Genomic DNA, 17,845 nt, shown 5'->3' on the forward strand with positions numbered 1-17,845 from the left:
TATATATATATATATATATATTGTAATATAGATATGTATGTTGAGATTATCACTCTTGAATGTGCTGCATTATCTGTACGTGATCACCTTGGATGTATGTACATCTGCTATGGCTCTGTGATAGTGCACATACTATGTGCTGTAGTGATCCTGGGTTACACTTGTGTAGTGACCAGTTATTGTGTTGCTGGGTATTACAAGGGGCACTGGAAACAATGTTAGTACAGCACCTTTGAATGGTCGTGTGCACATCTTGGCAACAGTCAGCAGTGATTATTACTTTGGAGGGTGAGTATGGCTCATATACGTATGTATTAACTGACAATACTATGCAACTCAGGTTAACATTACTGACTCCCATTTATCCACAGGTTGTGCTACAGATCCCAGGACTGTATGTGTATACATTGACAGGTACAGGACTGGGTTAGTGTTGGATGCATGGAAGGGTGTCCATGGCCAGTAATGGCGATCTGTACAGCCTGGCAGGTACGGTCTGTGACTGTCCCACAACCTCCTGTATATGGCTGACACATGCTGTACCTGTGTGTATGCAGACACACACACTTACCACAAACAGCTAGGGCTATCACATACACACAACCATTGCATCACCATTGGGTCATGCAATAACCGTTGTCCCTCACACACACACACACACACACACACACACACACACACACACACACACACATACCTATGTGTAGATTGGATGGCTCAATGACAGCTCTGGAAATGTAACATCACACCCTGTGCATATGATGTCACCTGTGCCACCACCTGTGATGTGTAATATTGATGCAGGATCAGACTAACCTGGTGCTGATGCACACGGTGGCTTTATACCACTGTATTGATGTTAGAATGTTGTTAACACAAAGTGTGATATCCTTCTAGGTGTATATCAGCAGGCATGATGTATTGCAGCTATGACCATCAATGTAGCATAGTTTACAGCACTGTTAATTCTGATGATGTATTCTCCATCGTTGTGCCATTTCACTGATGTGTGTAGTATTGGTAGCATGTGTTTCTGAGTGTGCAGTACATGTGTGATGTGTGTAGTACACATTTATACATGCTTACAAATGCGTACACTGGCTTACACAATATTACACGGGCTTCAACATTCGTACACTAGCTTACTCATTCTTCAACGTGCACACACGGGCTGACACGTGCGCACACATGCTTACTCGGGCTTATTGGCGTGCACAGGCACGGACACACTGTAGGCAGGCTTGCAGGAAACATTGGTGGTATCCATGGCGTACACCGTCAGTCTCCTGACTTTCCCTAGGATAGATCATAACACGCCTCTTACACTGATGAGTACTGACAGCAAACATGTGACACTGCTCCGGTAAGATTACAGTGTTTTATACATACACACTCATGTTGTCACCTATCTTCTACTCTATTAGTCCCCTTATCCTACACTACACTGTAGAGGCTTGGCCCATATGGCATGACATATTGTGATTCACTATCCTCAGCCTCACTTGCATCAGATTGCCTACAAATGCTTGGTTACATCTCTGACAGAGCGCTTCCACACAAAACAACCAGTACACAGTAGCCATGTTGTCTCCAGCTTGCCATTCATCTGCATGGCGAACTAACATCTAACTAAACCTACATTTTGTATGTATATTATACGTATTTGACTTGTTTTGAAGTGCAGTGCATTCTCATGCCGCTGCGCTATGCTTCCACACCGGAGATCGGGGGAGGACAACTACAGTTTTATTGATATCCAATGGACAATAATGCCACTGGCCTTATATTTGGACATTGGCATGCTTCTTCGACTGTATTCATACTGTATTTGCAGCTGTCATTGCTCCATTTAGCAATGTGCAGAAAGTTACTCGCTTAACATCTGGGTACATTTCTGCACATAACTCTGCTCTTGCACGGACAGCTTACTGTTTCATGTATCGCATATTTACATCATTTGCATAGCTTTCACCTACAAATGGGGTATGTTGCAAATCCCAACATTGTCCGTGCAACGTTCGTGTTATGGGCGGTCTTACACGCCCCTACAGGAGTTTGCTGAATAGCTTGGCAGACATCTTTCCTTGCTCTACTCTCACTCTACTCGTACACGCCGGAGGCTTTGTGTATCATGGCCTAGGCTTTGCTGTGTGCTATGTCTATTTGTGGTGTATGCATGGCTGTGGGTGGCTGTGGGTATGTTGTGACCTGCTATGTCTGGCATTTCTACAGAGCAGCTCCCACTGTCATCATTTGTAAAGGTGACAGCCCTATAGGTATTTTATATAGACTGCTATGTCATTTGACATGTCAGCACATACCTGCAGTCAATACTGAACCTCCTACTGCAGCACTTTTCATACCTTCTGAGTTATCTTTTAGTTGATAATACTTTTTCCTCTGACGTGTATCTGTTTCTGATACAGGATATCATTTTATTACACCAATACACACAATATATGGCGACATCACAGGATAGATGCCATTACATTTCTATTGCAGGACACACCCACCCAGAGGGTTGTATTCCTCAGAAAGGCCAACAGGTGCTTATCCACACTTATTATTCTATCATGTACCTTATGTGTTCGCCGGTATTTGCGCTTTCCGTCAGTGGCAGAACTCACATGCGAGTGTGGGGGACTGGACACTGTATCGGGGACACTGCATGACACCCTGAAGGACACATTTCTTTTGATTCTATTAACCTTCCACATTGACTTTCACAGGGCATACGTTGTCATTCACATTTGTCGAGGTACATGCTTTTGACTTGTACATGTTTTGTCATTTGTCCTGATGACTTTCTTCTCACCTGTCCACCTAGTATCACTAGTTCTGCACATTTATTTAGGACGGGTTACCTTCATACCTCTCACCTGTACACATTATGGGTAAATTTCCCGAGGTTTGACCTATGATTTTTTTACTTTTTTCATAATAATGTGCCTTTCTGGTAAATTACTGGCAAGGCATTAAGGACTGTGAAGTTAGATAATAATGACTGACATTTGTATTTCATGATTAAAGGTTGGAAGGTATGGTTACCATCTTGGTCGTACGCATGTCCATCCATGCTAATCACCTACATGACACTGATATATGTCCCTACGTCTTCCCCCAATGGTTTACACAATATCCAGTAGATGGGTTCTACCTTTTTGGAGAATATAGGTGTGTGCTATACCCACATAGGTATATTGATCACTCCCATGGGGCGGACCTGATAAATCTGTGTCAACCAACACCTAGGCCCATTTCTGCATACCCATGATTCACATACCTGACACCCCTCCACAGTACTCATTAGACATATTTAATGTGAGCGATAATAAAGTATGAAGACACTTCTAAGCACTCTCTGCTCTCAGGATATCAGGTCGTGCGTCATACATTCTATCAACCCATGTGTTATTACCCTTGCACCTGCTACTGTTGCATGTACAGCTATATCGTAGTTGCAGCTGTGATTCCTTTGTGTCGATGATAATTGGACACACTTAGTACGGGATCAATTTTTGGGGTCCTGCAAAGGACACCTATATCCATGTTTAAAGTGTAGAACTTGCAGGTCTGTCACACTGGTACTTTCCGGGCAATGGTTTGGAAAGCAGCAGTGTATTCACCTTTCATGCATGTCTGTCTGTCTATCCATAATAGCTATGCCGTGACCTATTTATGTACATGTGTTATATCTACAAGGACATATGTTTATGTTTGTTGTGTATATATCTATTAATGTATCGTGTGTGTATAGATATATATATATATCTACATATATATATATATATATATATATATATATATATGTATATATGTCTGTACATTCCTCATTTCATAAATTTCTTTGGTTTAAGTCTGTGGATATATGTGTATACACAGATATATATATCCATATCATACCTTTCAACTGTACAGATTTTCGCTGAATGTACAGATGTTTGCCTCTTATCTTTGGTCCGTTTTTCATAACCTTGTGGCTATCTGGCAAATTAGTGGCATATCATTAAAGACTGACATTGGAAAATAATGACAAGCATTTGAGGTTACGACTTCATACCCTTCAGAGAATCCATGCTAGTAAAACACTTGTTATTCTGTCCACTTTCTATGTTTGTTTGGGCAATATTTGGGAATTGTCCCTTTTGTACCAGTTGTTTTCATGGCTTTGTCTGCTTTCTTACTTTACGGGGTTAACAGGTATGAGCCATATATATATATATATATATATATATATATATGGATCTATCTTACTACGTCGACAAGTCAAAACGCCGACAACAAAATCACCGACACCACATAACCGACATTTCACAAACACGAAACCTCACATGCCCGACACACCATAATCCCGACAAGCAACAAACAAAACAAATCCCCGGTCCAAAAAGCACACACACAACACAAGCACACCAAAATCCTTACAAACCAACACTAAACCTCACATACACAACTACCTACAACCTTAACCCAAACCCTAACCCTAAGGTCCACCACTATCGCACACTCACCTAACCCGGCGCCCTAACCCTAACTCACTTAACCCGCCCTAACCCACAAACTATCACAGTCGACACTTACCTAGCCCGCTCTAACCCTAACTCACTTAACCCGCTAACCCACAAACTATCACAGTCGCACACTTACCTAGCCCGCGCCTAACCCTAACTCACTTAACCCGCCCTAACCCACAAACTATCACAGTCGCACACTTACCTAGCCCGCCCTAACCCTAACTCACTTAACCCGCCTAACCCACAAACTATCACAGTCGACACTTACCTTACTCGCACTAACGTCCGTCACTACGCATACATACACAGCCTTTTCCCATGTCGATGTTCTCAGCGTCGGGGTTTTGATCCGTCGGTCTTCTCCGTTTTCGATCTTCTGGCGTCGGTGTTCTCGCTGTCGGCGTTCTGACTTGTCGACGTAGTAAGATAGATCCATATATATATACATATATATATATATATATATATATATATATATATATATATATATATAGAACGTGGAGAAAACAGCATTCATTTGCTATGCTGTGAGCAGATTACACATGCGCAGGCGCACTTGCATATCCTAATTGTGGGTTACATATGTTTAATAAATCTTTGTGCTTACGTGGGCTTTCCTAATTGTGACTGTAACAGTTACATATCTGTATTCCAGTTTACGGACATATGCGAAACACACGTTCACCTTTACATATTTAAATGTGTTTATAGCACAAACGCATTCATTACACTTTAAACTTATATGTGCTGTGGTCGTAGTTCAACCGGGACTGCATTCACGTTGGCCGGATGCTGTAACCACTATTCTATTGATGTTCTGCCTCATTGATACGCATACCCATAGTACTTAGCTACATCAACATACGCTTCACCGCTTCACTTACAACACAGGCATCCATTCTCCTGCTGGGAAAAACGCGGTACTACATATTACACATTCCCTATTGCCTACTGCTGTGGACCCCAGCTGCATAGTTAATCACTCCAAGGATATGCAGAACACCAAGGCTTATAGTCCTGGCACATACAGGTCTTTGATTGTCAGGGTGTTCATGTAGTGATCTGGGTTTAGGCTTGTCCACCTGGGGAACGGAACTTCCCTGGCCGAGTTCAAATGTCAGATGAAGCACATGGACAGGGAGTTTCTCCCTGTTATGAAGTTTTACCTGTGTTTACAGACACAGGTGTTTGGGCACCTGTCAGCAGCTTATTCTGTTGCAATACATATTATGGGTGGGATTGTTACAGTCCATACTCTACGGTGGGGGGTGTTCCCATTCACATTTGACTATTTCCTGTATTCATTCATATGGGGATTATTATTTTGGACATGAAGTGACTACAGGTATGCAGTTGCACATTAAACAAATATGAAGGGTTGTTAGTGTAAATATGTATGGACCTCTGTAATACGCTGTTGTGTTCTGGCAAAGCAGTAGCTAATCATTAAAGACTGAAGTCGGAACCTGATGACAGACAGTTGGGTTTCAGACTTCATACTCTTCAGGACATTAATGCCAATGTGCAAACTGTTATTCTATCAAATTTCTATGTTTCTAAGAGCTATCTTTACAAATTGTCCCTACTTTTGGGCCTTTGTCTCACTTTTATTCATGGCTCTGTCCAGATATCTTGCTCACACAGGTTGATAGATATGGTCGGTCATGCCTGCACACAGTAAGTGTCCCTCACACTTGATCAGGGTTATCCTGTTTACGTCAGTGTCTTCATCACCCTTATGCCATTTGCCACTATGCGAATGTGTGCAATATATTCTCCCGCCTATTCATGTCAGGACACGTGCATCACGGGCAGGTGTTTTATCCTGGGTAGTAGGTTATGCATGACCACGTAGGGCTGGACAGTGTCATGGACTTCTACTGCACATTCTGACTTGTGTCCAGATATTTACAAGATTGGACATCGTGTCTTCATACACATTCTACTATTTACACAGGTTACTTATCCCATGAGGGATATCCCAAACATTTGACATGACCAAAACAAGACAGATTCTGAAGATTTTTCTGGTGTTATGAAAATGTGCAGGGGGTTTTACATGTAAGGGATACATGGTTTGCAATCCGGAAACTGCCTAGGGTGACACTACCTACTACATATGCGTAGGGGTCACTATGTGTAGCTGTGTCTGCAACAAACCAGCAGGCCAAGTACGGCTGGATTTGGTGGATGTTCTGGTATGGGAGCGGGTTGTGTGATGTGGAGGGGATGCTGGGTAGGCCATTATGCATCTAGGTGTGTAGCATTTGTTATGGCCAGTTCCATCAGGACCGATATGTGAGTATGTGACGATGACATATCTATACATTTGTATCGCACATTTCCATATTCATATGTTTGTGGGATTGTGTTCTACACTATGGCCTGTCTGCTTGTCTTGCGGCTGTTTCTATATGTGTTTGTGTTTCTTTCAGCTTCACCCGCTGCTCCCTCATACACCTCCAGTTCACCTTTTCTGCATACGACACAGCATCACCTTGGAGGATTTTACCATTACCCATCCACCCCACACACGCAGATTCCTCACACCCCATAGATCACTACTTTGGTTGTTGGCCCATGACACGGCCAGAGTAACACATTGAATATACTACATGTGTCAGGTACCTTTATGGTTGTGTGGACTACCCTGCCATGTTTGCTTTCCACATGCTATACCTCACACACATAGGTACATGCCCATACTTAACTTTCATTACTTGGTTGGTATACCCAGGTACTACCCGTTCGACTGCGTCACATACAAGTTCGGCTTGTACCGCTGACTTCTGGATTTTGCCAGCCTATTGTACACATTGGTAGGATGGCACCTGTTCCTATGTCCAAGCTATTCCTTACACATATCAGACTGTTGTGGACAATGCCTCCTCACAGTCGACGGTAGAGTTTCCACCTTTTCAATTGGCAACAGTGGGACATTTGCGGTGAACACATCACATTTTACAGGCCGACACATACCCACGGTCAGTTCGGCAGATAGAACTTACAATTCTTGCCTATATATGAGCTTATTCTTGTAGCATTTTAGTGGCTTATTCTGTTTCTTATGACATTTATGTAATATATGTACAGAGAAACTGTTTAATGCAACTATTACATAACGTCTAAGGAATAATTTTGTCCTATAGTCTCTTGATATTTGCCATTTTTACAAGTTTTTGTCAGGACACATCTGCCCACAGCGGGACTGTCGCTTGCAAAGTGGGACAGGTGGTAATCTTAGTCGACGGTAACTGTTCCTTTCGGCCTACATGTGTCCTTATTGTTGTAGCTGTTTATATGCTCCTTCTGTTTTGTTTACATGCGTATTCTATTTCCTATCACATTTGGTATGTGAAATATGGACATACCTTTTGTATGTGACTATTACATGCCTTGTGGGATATGATTCGGACATACGGTCGCTAAATATATCTACATTTCTCCTCGTGTATTTTGTTATGGACACATCTGCCCAGCTATGGACCCTCCCTCACATTATGGGTCAGCTGGTGACCCTCTCCATTAGGCTGGACGTACCTACTGGCGGTGCGCTAACATATGATGCGTTTCACTTCCACATGGCATAGCTATCTACACTACATTGGACTACGGGCACACGGTTTTCCATGTCATTTGTTCAAGGGTTAGGGACCCGTTATTCCCTACCGTGCATTTGTGTTTGCTTCTTCATTTTCTGTTCGCAGGAACTATCTTGCATGCTTTGCATACATTTCAGTATCCACGGACACTGATAGGTGCGATTACTATTGCAGGCGGAATATAATATTCAGCAGTTTAGGTTGCTCATCGACAGCCGACATTGACACGCCTCCGTGCGCAACTTCGATATGCCCCATGCACTCGCGCACGTTTCCTATGCACGTGGCTGTGGTGGCTGCATGCCTTCATTAATATGCATATGGCGCTCCTACTCCATATATATGCCGCACGGCTGGCGCAAGCCTTACGCCGGCCTTGCGCCGAACTTCATGAATCCCGGGGAGTATCTATCTATCTATCTATCTATCTATCTATCTATCTATCTATCTATCTATCTATCTATCCATATATGGGTCTACTTCAAAAGACAGACTGCCACATCACCAACTTCCAAAATGCCAAGTCAAAAATACCAAAATTTCAGAAACCTGAACGGCGACTCTTTACTAGGGCGAGTAAACACTTGACCAGTATGGCCTGTTCTCCACTGTAGTGCAATTCTGGGGTTGTTATATTTAGTTGAGGGGTTGGGGGGTGTAGCCCCCACACTGGGGAGTGTGGGGAGTGTAGCTCCCCCCAACCTAGTTGGGTTTTACTTACTTCAGTGTAAGTTTCATTGATAGTTGGCCGCATGTTTACTTACCCTGGTAAAAATCGCTATTCAGGTTTCCACTGTAGTTTCATTATTTTCATCTCAGCATTTTGAAAGTCGGTGATGTGACAGTCAGTCTTTAGAAGTACATACATATATACTAGTGAAACAGGTGTCACAGAAGCACTTGCATTTATTTTCATTTCTGAGATGCTGTTTGACAGATTTCTTAAATATACTAATATTTAATATACTAATGTCTTTGGGAAGGCTGTTTATTAAATAATTTTACCTTTTACTACTTTAAGGCATTTCAGTATTTTAAAGTAATTTATTTATTCATTATTATATTTATGAGCTAACTTTGCACAGTGTTCAAGATTTTTGAATAAATTTTGAATTCATTTAATGAATTTTATTAGTATAATGTATTATAATTTGGTGAGTAGTTAACTTTTGTTAGCTCTTTTAGTTCTTTTAGTTCTTTAAGTAATGACGTCTTGTGATCACTGTCTTTATTTAAATATGTTATTTGTTTGGACTCTACCTGCAGCTTGTGGACTTTTTTAGTTTTTGCAGTCTTTTTTTCTTTTTCACGAGTTTGTCATTGTGTTGGTTCTAGACCACATGACTGCAGGAATGGATTTAACCCGGATCTAATACATCCAGTGTGCAGCAACTACTCAGCATCGTTTCCACCTTGACTATGAAGGTAGACCAATGCAGTTTCATAGTGAACAACTTGTCTAACCCCTCCAATGGCTCATTTTCTAATGGAGCACAACATCAGCACAATGGTTTTCAACATCTGTCTTTTAACGGATCACAGTATCAACAGAACGCTTTACACAGCAACGTTCCAAGGAGTAATGTTATGATTGCATCAGCAGAAGTGGACCTGAAGGGGAATTCTGCATTGTTAACACACAACGTTGAGGAAGCATTTTCAAGCTCTACCAAGCTATTCAGTTCACAGAATGCCAGCTGTCTAGATGAGAATGGCATGAACCAGGTAGAGGAGCCTGACCCATAGGTGAATCCGAATTCTACCCAGAGTGCCATTCTCTTTTGCAGAAACACTGCTAATACAGGAGAGGAGCCTGACCTGAAGGGGAATCCTAAGCCTAACTTCACACTTAATACTGGTAAGGACAACCATTTCTGCCTACAAAGAACAGCTGTAGTAACACAAGCCCTGAATGTAACAAGGGCAGTACATTTGAATGCAATGGTGCACCATCTAACAATGATGCACCAAGCATTGCTGTTGGTAATTCATTCAATTTAATACCAGAGCCAAACTCGGATACCAGTTTAAAATCGTGATTAGACCAACCTGTATTTCTAAGTGAACCAACTGGAGAAATACAGAATTCTCATTTTAATATGAGCAACTCTAACATTATAGAAAACTTAAAGATGTTAGATGCTAAATCCTTTAAGGTAAAGATATTGCAGCTTGAAATAGCTTATTTTAAGGAATGTTTAAGGTGACGGCAAGTGCCAAAAGGCCTCATATCCTGGCATTTCCCCTACTGGGCTTGTCTGTAATTCTGCTTTTCATCATGAGTTGATTTCCCTGTTCATCAAGCAAGGGTTAGAACTCAGAGAAATGTTTATAAAGCATTATAGCGCTATTATTGGCACTTTGAATGATGAAATTAGCATTTTGTACAAAAACATTAAAAGTGATGCCGATTTCCTAAGATATAAGTATGAATATGAGCGCATTTTCACCAGTATCACAGGGCAGATATTAAAATTTAAACTAACCAAAAATAAAAAGCTTGAAAGAGACAGTAACAAATATGAGAAAGGCATTGCCTACCCAAAGCACCCACCCACCCAAGAATGGCTAAATCTATCTAGTCACCCTATTAATATCGACAACAATCAGATTGTAGATGGGCACAACCCACATTCACTGGGACGTAATTATGCAGAAGTAACCAGGCAAGGGAGGCAGCAGCAAGTGGAAGGAACTGGTTGGAATGGCCGTTTACGTCACAACAACAAAAATAAATATGCCGTTAGGAACACTAGTTCAAACGTAGGTGATACGAATGCCAATCAGTACAACAGTATGGCCAATCGGGACTACAATTCCAACAACAACCAACATTTTCAACAAGAGAGGGCAATCCCAGAGCAGCTCAATGAACAACTCGAGAGCATGGAAACCCAACAATCAGAGAAGCAACAACAGGACTCAAACATAACTGTTGGGCCAGCTAGTAACATCCTAGCTGGGCCCCCTACTCCTGATTTCAGTATAATTTATAATATTGATTGGGATTTTAACATTTTTAATTATTCCAACATGGTGGTTGATACTCCTTTAGTGGATTTACCAGCAAGAAGATTGACTTTTGTCCCTGACCATAGGGCACTTTTATCCAGTTCAATTATAGATTTTAAACTTTTTACAAGAAAGTTGAACTTGAACAATATGTTCCAGAACCAACCAATGGCTCAAGGTGAATGTAAGGTATTGAGTTCCTTCAATCCACATTTAACTCCTTCCTTGTCCACATTTGAACGAATTTGTGAGTTGGACCTACGTAATTTGCTAAGTAAAAGGTTTCATATTGCTCAGAATAGGTCACTGAATTTTAGCAAACTGGATTGGGACCTTTTGGGTTCCTTAAGACATCAGAATGTACAAATCATTAAACCAGATAAAGGGGGTTGGGCTTGTATTTTTTGATGAGTTTGATTACAGAAACTGTATAATGAAACTTTTGAACACCAACAATTATAAACCAGCATCACTGAATGAGGTTAACAGGGTCCAACAAAAGGTGAAGGTGTTTTTAAATGATTTGTTCATTGAGTCCAGAATTAGTATTGATTTATATAATTAATTAACTTGTTTAGCCCCCCCCCCCATACATCTATTATTTTCGGGATTACGAAAGTGCACTAGAGATTGGAAGACTCCCCCCTTTAAGACCATTTGTTAATGGGAGGTGTTCAATTATGTATCCACTAGCTAAATATGTTGATAATATTTTAAAGAAACTTGTTGAATAAGTAGGACACATATGTAAAGATTCTTGGTCCTTCTTAAATAATATTAATGGTCTCGAGTACAAAGAGGATGCACTTTTTCTAACCATAGATGTCAAGGACCTATATATGGTCATTCCTGCTGATATAGGCATCAAATGGATGATTAGTTTTATGCTTGATAAGAATTGTCCAGGTAGGGACATTGAGTTGGTTCAAAAATTCCTAGACCTGATTTTATGTAATAATTATTTTATGTTTGATGACAAATATTTTTTACAAAAGTCAGGTGTTGCAATGGGCTCCCCATGTGGTGCCAGTTTTGCAAGTATAGTGATGTCCCACTGGGAGCAGAGATATATTTTTAACAATAAAGTATTTTGTGGGAACATAACTTATTACACTAGATTTTTAAATGATGTGTTTATTTTGTTTGAAGGAAAGACGGAAATTATCCCGTCCTTCATGGAATACTTGAAGAGCACAACACAATTTTTTCCTTCACATATGACTTTGGAATTGACAATATAGTATATCTAGATGCTGACCTATACAAAGACAGGAAGAATAAGGCATTTAAAGCCAGAATTCATAGAAAACATACCTATTCAAATTCATTCCTCCACTACACTAGCTGTCATCCCTATCAGCAGAAGAGATCCGTCGTCAAAGGCCAACTGGTCAGAGCAGCCCGTATGGTCTCCAATGACGATGATTTTAGGTCTGAATGCGACACTTTATGCAATATGTTTTTGAAATGAGGATACCCTTTACCTTTATTAGAAGAACTTAAAAGGGAGGTACAACATAAGAGGAATAGAGGTATCTTTTATCCTATTCTGTCTATAGATGTTGACACTAGTACTAATAATTTGTCAATTAATGAACGAAACCAAACGGATACATTGAACTATTTTAAATTAACTTTCATTACTACTTTTAGTATTGATTCCTATAAAATACGCCAAATCCTATATAGGAATTGGAGTTTGTTAACTTCATATGAACAACTAAGTGGTACGGTTGGGACTAGGCCCACTATAGTTTTTAGAAAAGGACTGAATTTTAAGAATCTTTTGGAAAGAATCCAAACTCCAATGACAATGGCACTGGGCATGTACAAATGTGAAAGTTGCAATTACAGTAGGCATATGGAGGTAGGCAATACCTTTATGATTAGGAGCACAAAATACAGAATTAATAAAAGATTCAGTTGTGGATCCAGAGGTGTTGTCTACCTGGCAAGTTGCAGATTATGCCCATGTTTTTATATCGGCAAGACCAATCGTCCTTTCAGGGACAGAGTCTACGAACATTTATACAGCATTAGGAAAACCAAATAAAAAGATGCACTAGCCAAGCACCATGTTTTTATATCAGCAAGACGAATTGTCCCTTCAGGGACAGAGCCTATGAACATTTATACAGCATTAGGGAAACCAAATTAAAAAATGCACTAGCCAAGCATATTCATGAAAACCCCCAACATGGTTTCACTTTTACTGTTATTAACCAAGTGGAACGTGACCTTAGAGGTGGCCCCCTGTCTTTGAGGCTTGAATTGCGAGCGCTAGTATGGCAAATAAAATTAAATGCCTATAATATGCCCGGTTTAAATGACCTTTGCTCTTTTGCTTGTGTTTTGAAATTAAGGAGCTTGCAAAGATAAAGCAAGCAGGGGTATAACCAGTATCTTTACCAATCTTTGCAATTTATTTCACTGATGTATTTGTTCAATTTAAATAATGTATTCTGGCTCAATGTACTTTTAATCAACCCTTTTGTATATATTTTTACAATTTTCTTTATAATATACCCATCACCATTTCATTTTTAATATTTCATCGTTGTATATTTTTTATTGAATTCTTCTTCTTTCGGCTGCTCCCGTTAGGGGTCGCCACAGCAGATCAACTGTTTCCATTTCTTCCTGTCCTCTGCATCTTGCTCTGTCACACCAACCAGCTGCATGTCCTCTCTCACCACATCCATAAACCTTATCTTAGGCCTTCCTCTTTTCCTGTTACCTGGCAGCTTCATCCTTAGCATCTTTTTCCCAATATACTCTGCATCCCTCCTCAGCACATGTCCAAACCAATGTAATCTTGCCTCTCTGGCTTTGTCTCCAAACCTTCCAACCTGGGCTGACCCTCTAATATAATTATTCCTAATCCTGTCCATCCTCATCACACCCAGTGCAAATCATAACATCTTTAACTCTGCCACGTCAAGCTCTGACTCCTGCCTTTTTGTCAATGCCACTGTCTCCAACCCATATAACATAGCTGGTCTCACTACCCTCTTGTAGACCTTCCCTTTCACTCTTACTGGTACTCGTCTGTCACAAATCACTCCTGACAATCTTTTCCACCCACTCCATCCTGCCTGTACTCTCTTCTTCACCTGTCTTCCACACTCACCATTACTCTGAACTGTTGATCCCAAGTACTTAAACTCATTCACCTTCACCACCTCTACTCCCTGCATCCTCACCATTCCTCTATCCTCCCTTTCATTCACACACATATATTCTGTCTAAGTCCTGCTGACCTTCATTCCTCTTCTCTCTAGAGCATATCTCCACCTCTTCAGGGTCTCCTCCACCTGTTCCTTACTCTCAATACAGATCACAATGTCATCTGCAAACATCATAGTCCACTGGGACTCCTGTCTGATCTCGTCTGTCAACCTGTCCATCACCATTGCAAATAAGAAAGCGCTCAGAGCTGATCCTTGATATAATCCCACCTCCACCTTAAACGCATCTGTCACTCCCACTGCAGGCCTCACTGCTGTCACACTACCCTCGTACATATCCTGTACCACTCTTACATACTTCTCTGACACTCCCGACTTCCTCATACAATACCACAACTCCTCTCTAGGCACCCTGTCATATGCTTTCTCTAAATCCACAAAGACACAATGCAACTCCTTTTGACCTTCTCTGTACTTCTCCATCAACACTCTTAGAGCAAACATCGCATCTGTAGTGCTCTTTCCTGGCATGAAACCATACTGCTGATCACTAATCATCACCTCCCTTCTTAACCTAGCTTCCACTACTCTTTCCCATAACTTCATGCTGTGACTGATCAGTTTAATCCCTCTGTAGTTACTACAACATTGCACATCACCCTTATTCTTAAAAATTGGTACCAAAGCACTTTTTCTCCATTCCTCAGGCATCCTCTCACTTTCCTAGATTTCATTAAACAATCTAGTTAAAAACTCCACTGCCATTTCACCTAAGCATTTTTTATTAAATAATGTTACCTTTTGCTATTTTAAGGCATTTCACTATTTTAAAGTAATTTATTTATTCATTATTATATTTATAAGCTAACTTTGCACAGTGTTCAAGATTTTTGAATAAATTTTGAATTCTCGTAATGAATTTTATTAGTATAATGTATTATAGTTTGGTGAGTAGTTAACTTTTGTTAGAGATGAGCTGCACCTTTTAGTTATTTTAGTTCTTTAAGTAATGATATCATGTGATCACTGTCTTATTTAAATATGGCAAGTTATATTTAATTTTATTAGTCTGAAAAAGTCTTGCCCATTAAGGCAAGACGAAAGCGCTAACTTGGATTGTCTGTTCATTTTGGAATACCTGCAGTTTGTGGACTTTTTTAGTTTTTGAGGTCTACTTCTAAAGACAGACTGCCACATCAACAACTTCCAAAATGCCAAGACAAGAATATCAAAACTTCAGAAACTTGAACGGTGACTCTTTACTAGGGCGAGTAAACACTTGACCAGCATGGCCTGTTCTCCACTGTAGTGCAATTCTGGAGTTGTTATATTTAATTGGGGGGTTGGGGGGGTGCTGCCCCCACATTGGGGAGTGTGGGGAGCCCCCAACCTAGGTGGGTTTTACTTACTTCAGCGTAAGTTTCATTGATAGTTGGCCACATGTTTACTTACCCCCGTAAAAATCGCTATTCAGATTTCCGCTGTAGTTTCATTATTTTCATCTCAGAATTTTGAAAGTCGGTGATGTGCCAGTCAGTCTTTAGAGTATATACATATATACTAGTGAAACAAGTGTCACAGAAGAACTTTCATTCATTTTCATTTCTGAGATGCTGTTTAACAGATTTCTTAAATATACTAAGCTTGTTAACTTTTCTAATGTCTTTGGGAAGGCTGTTCTAGGAGATCGGTGCTAATTTGGAAAAAGCTCTTTTGCAAGTAGAAAGAGTGTAAGATGGCCTACATAACTGAATGTAGTCATTCTTCCTGAGTGAGTAGATTTGATTTTTTCATGATCATTTTTTGAGGAGTTGGGGGGAGTACCCATTCTAAAGAAGTTTAAATGTAAAAGTGTTAAGACGAAAATATGCAGCAATGGGTAGGCATGTTTTTCCTAGTGAGAGGAAATGGTGCTATGTCCACTTGCCAAATTAATAAATGAAAAGGTTTTAATTTCAGCTGGTTTAGGTTGTGTAGTCTTTGGGAAGAACAAATTGTGGTAATTGGTAAGTCATATTTTAATCTTGGAAAAAGATATTTTGGCAATAGCTTGTAAGGAAATTAAGTTGGAAATTTTGTATACAGCCTTAAGCTTGAATAAGACTGTATTAATATGGAACTCTGTATAAGCACTGAAGGGAGACTTTGATCAAAGGTGATTCTTAAATACTTTTGACACCTATTTGAAGGCAGTTGAGCACAAGAGTGATAAATAATAGTGAAACTATTTGCATTGTGCTGCTTGCAGGATGGTCCAAATAGTATTACAGTATTTTCTTTTCTTTTTTTTTTTTTTTGTACTAACAGTTAATTTATTACTATGGAGCTCTGAATTGCTGATGTAACCTTAACGTGGGCTAAGTGCATTAAGCTTTATACTAGTTTGTGTAATAACAATGTCATCTGTATAATGGGATACAATAGATCAGACAAAAGTCCCAGGGAGATCATTTATAAAAAAGGAAAACAGAAGGGAACCAAGAACTGACCCTTGAAGCACTCCTTTACTTACTGCACCAGGTCATTGAGGCATTGTAAGTAAAAAGTAATTGAAATGTGCAATCAGTTAGATAGGTCTGAAACAATAAACAGAACACAAGTGAAAAACCTGTACTTCCAATCCTATTAAGTAACAAACAGTAATCAACTGTATAAAATCCCCTTTTCAAGACACGTCACAAGTAAGTTTTCTTTGTTCCTTGTGATAGATATGTTTAGCAAGTGAGTAGATAGCTGCAATTCTGCTGTAGCTAGATTGGTATCCATGTTATCTGTCAGCAGGAATGTCATATCTGGTAAGATATTCCAGTAGCTGATCATAGTACTGCAGACAGGGGCACAAATTCACAATGGGGCAGATGTGACTAGCCATGGAAGGGAAAGACATGTTGAGCAAAGCTTATGACATAAGCATAATTAAAACTTTAGAGATAAATTTTAGTGGTGACAGTTAAACTGAAAAGGAAGGCAGGGGGTTTAATAATAGTGCTGGATAGTTTAAATATAGTTGGGTGAATGTGTTAGAATGCAGCTCTGTATCCAAGCTTGGAAAACAGTAACAAAGCAGTCCATGCTTTCAAAGTGCGTTTGTACCTCTGATTTAAGTTTTCTTCTGCAGAATAAAGGAGAATAATGTATATTATACCATGCCCCCCCCCCCAAAACGTGCACGCTGATTGGCCAGCGTGCCCGTTGTAAATCGAGTTATACTAATGGAAAAAGGTCCGGTCGCCCGGACTTTTTTCCATTAGTATAACTCGTTTTTTTAAAACACTGTCTCGCTATGTTAAATGGGTTTAACATAGCGAGACAGCTTTAAAATAAGCAACGGAGATCTCCGTTGCTTATTTTAAAGCTGTCTCGCCATGTTAAACCTATTTAACATAGAGAGACAGTGTTTTAAAAGCAACGGAGAAAGCAAGATCTCCATTGCTTTTTAGTGTCTCGCTATGTTAAATGAGTTTAACATAGCGAGACAGTTTTAAAATAAGCAACGGAGATGTCCGTTGCTTATTTTAAACTGTCTCGC

The sequence above is a fragment of the Protopterus annectens genome, chromosome 3.part1, assembly GCF_019279795.1.
Source record: "Protopterus annectens isolate FY-2018-M chromosome 3.part1, PAN1.0, whole genome shotgun sequence".
In the NCBI taxonomy this organism is placed as follows: domain Eukaryota; kingdom Metazoa; phylum Chordata; order Ceratodontiformes; family Protopteridae; genus Protopterus; species Protopterus annectens.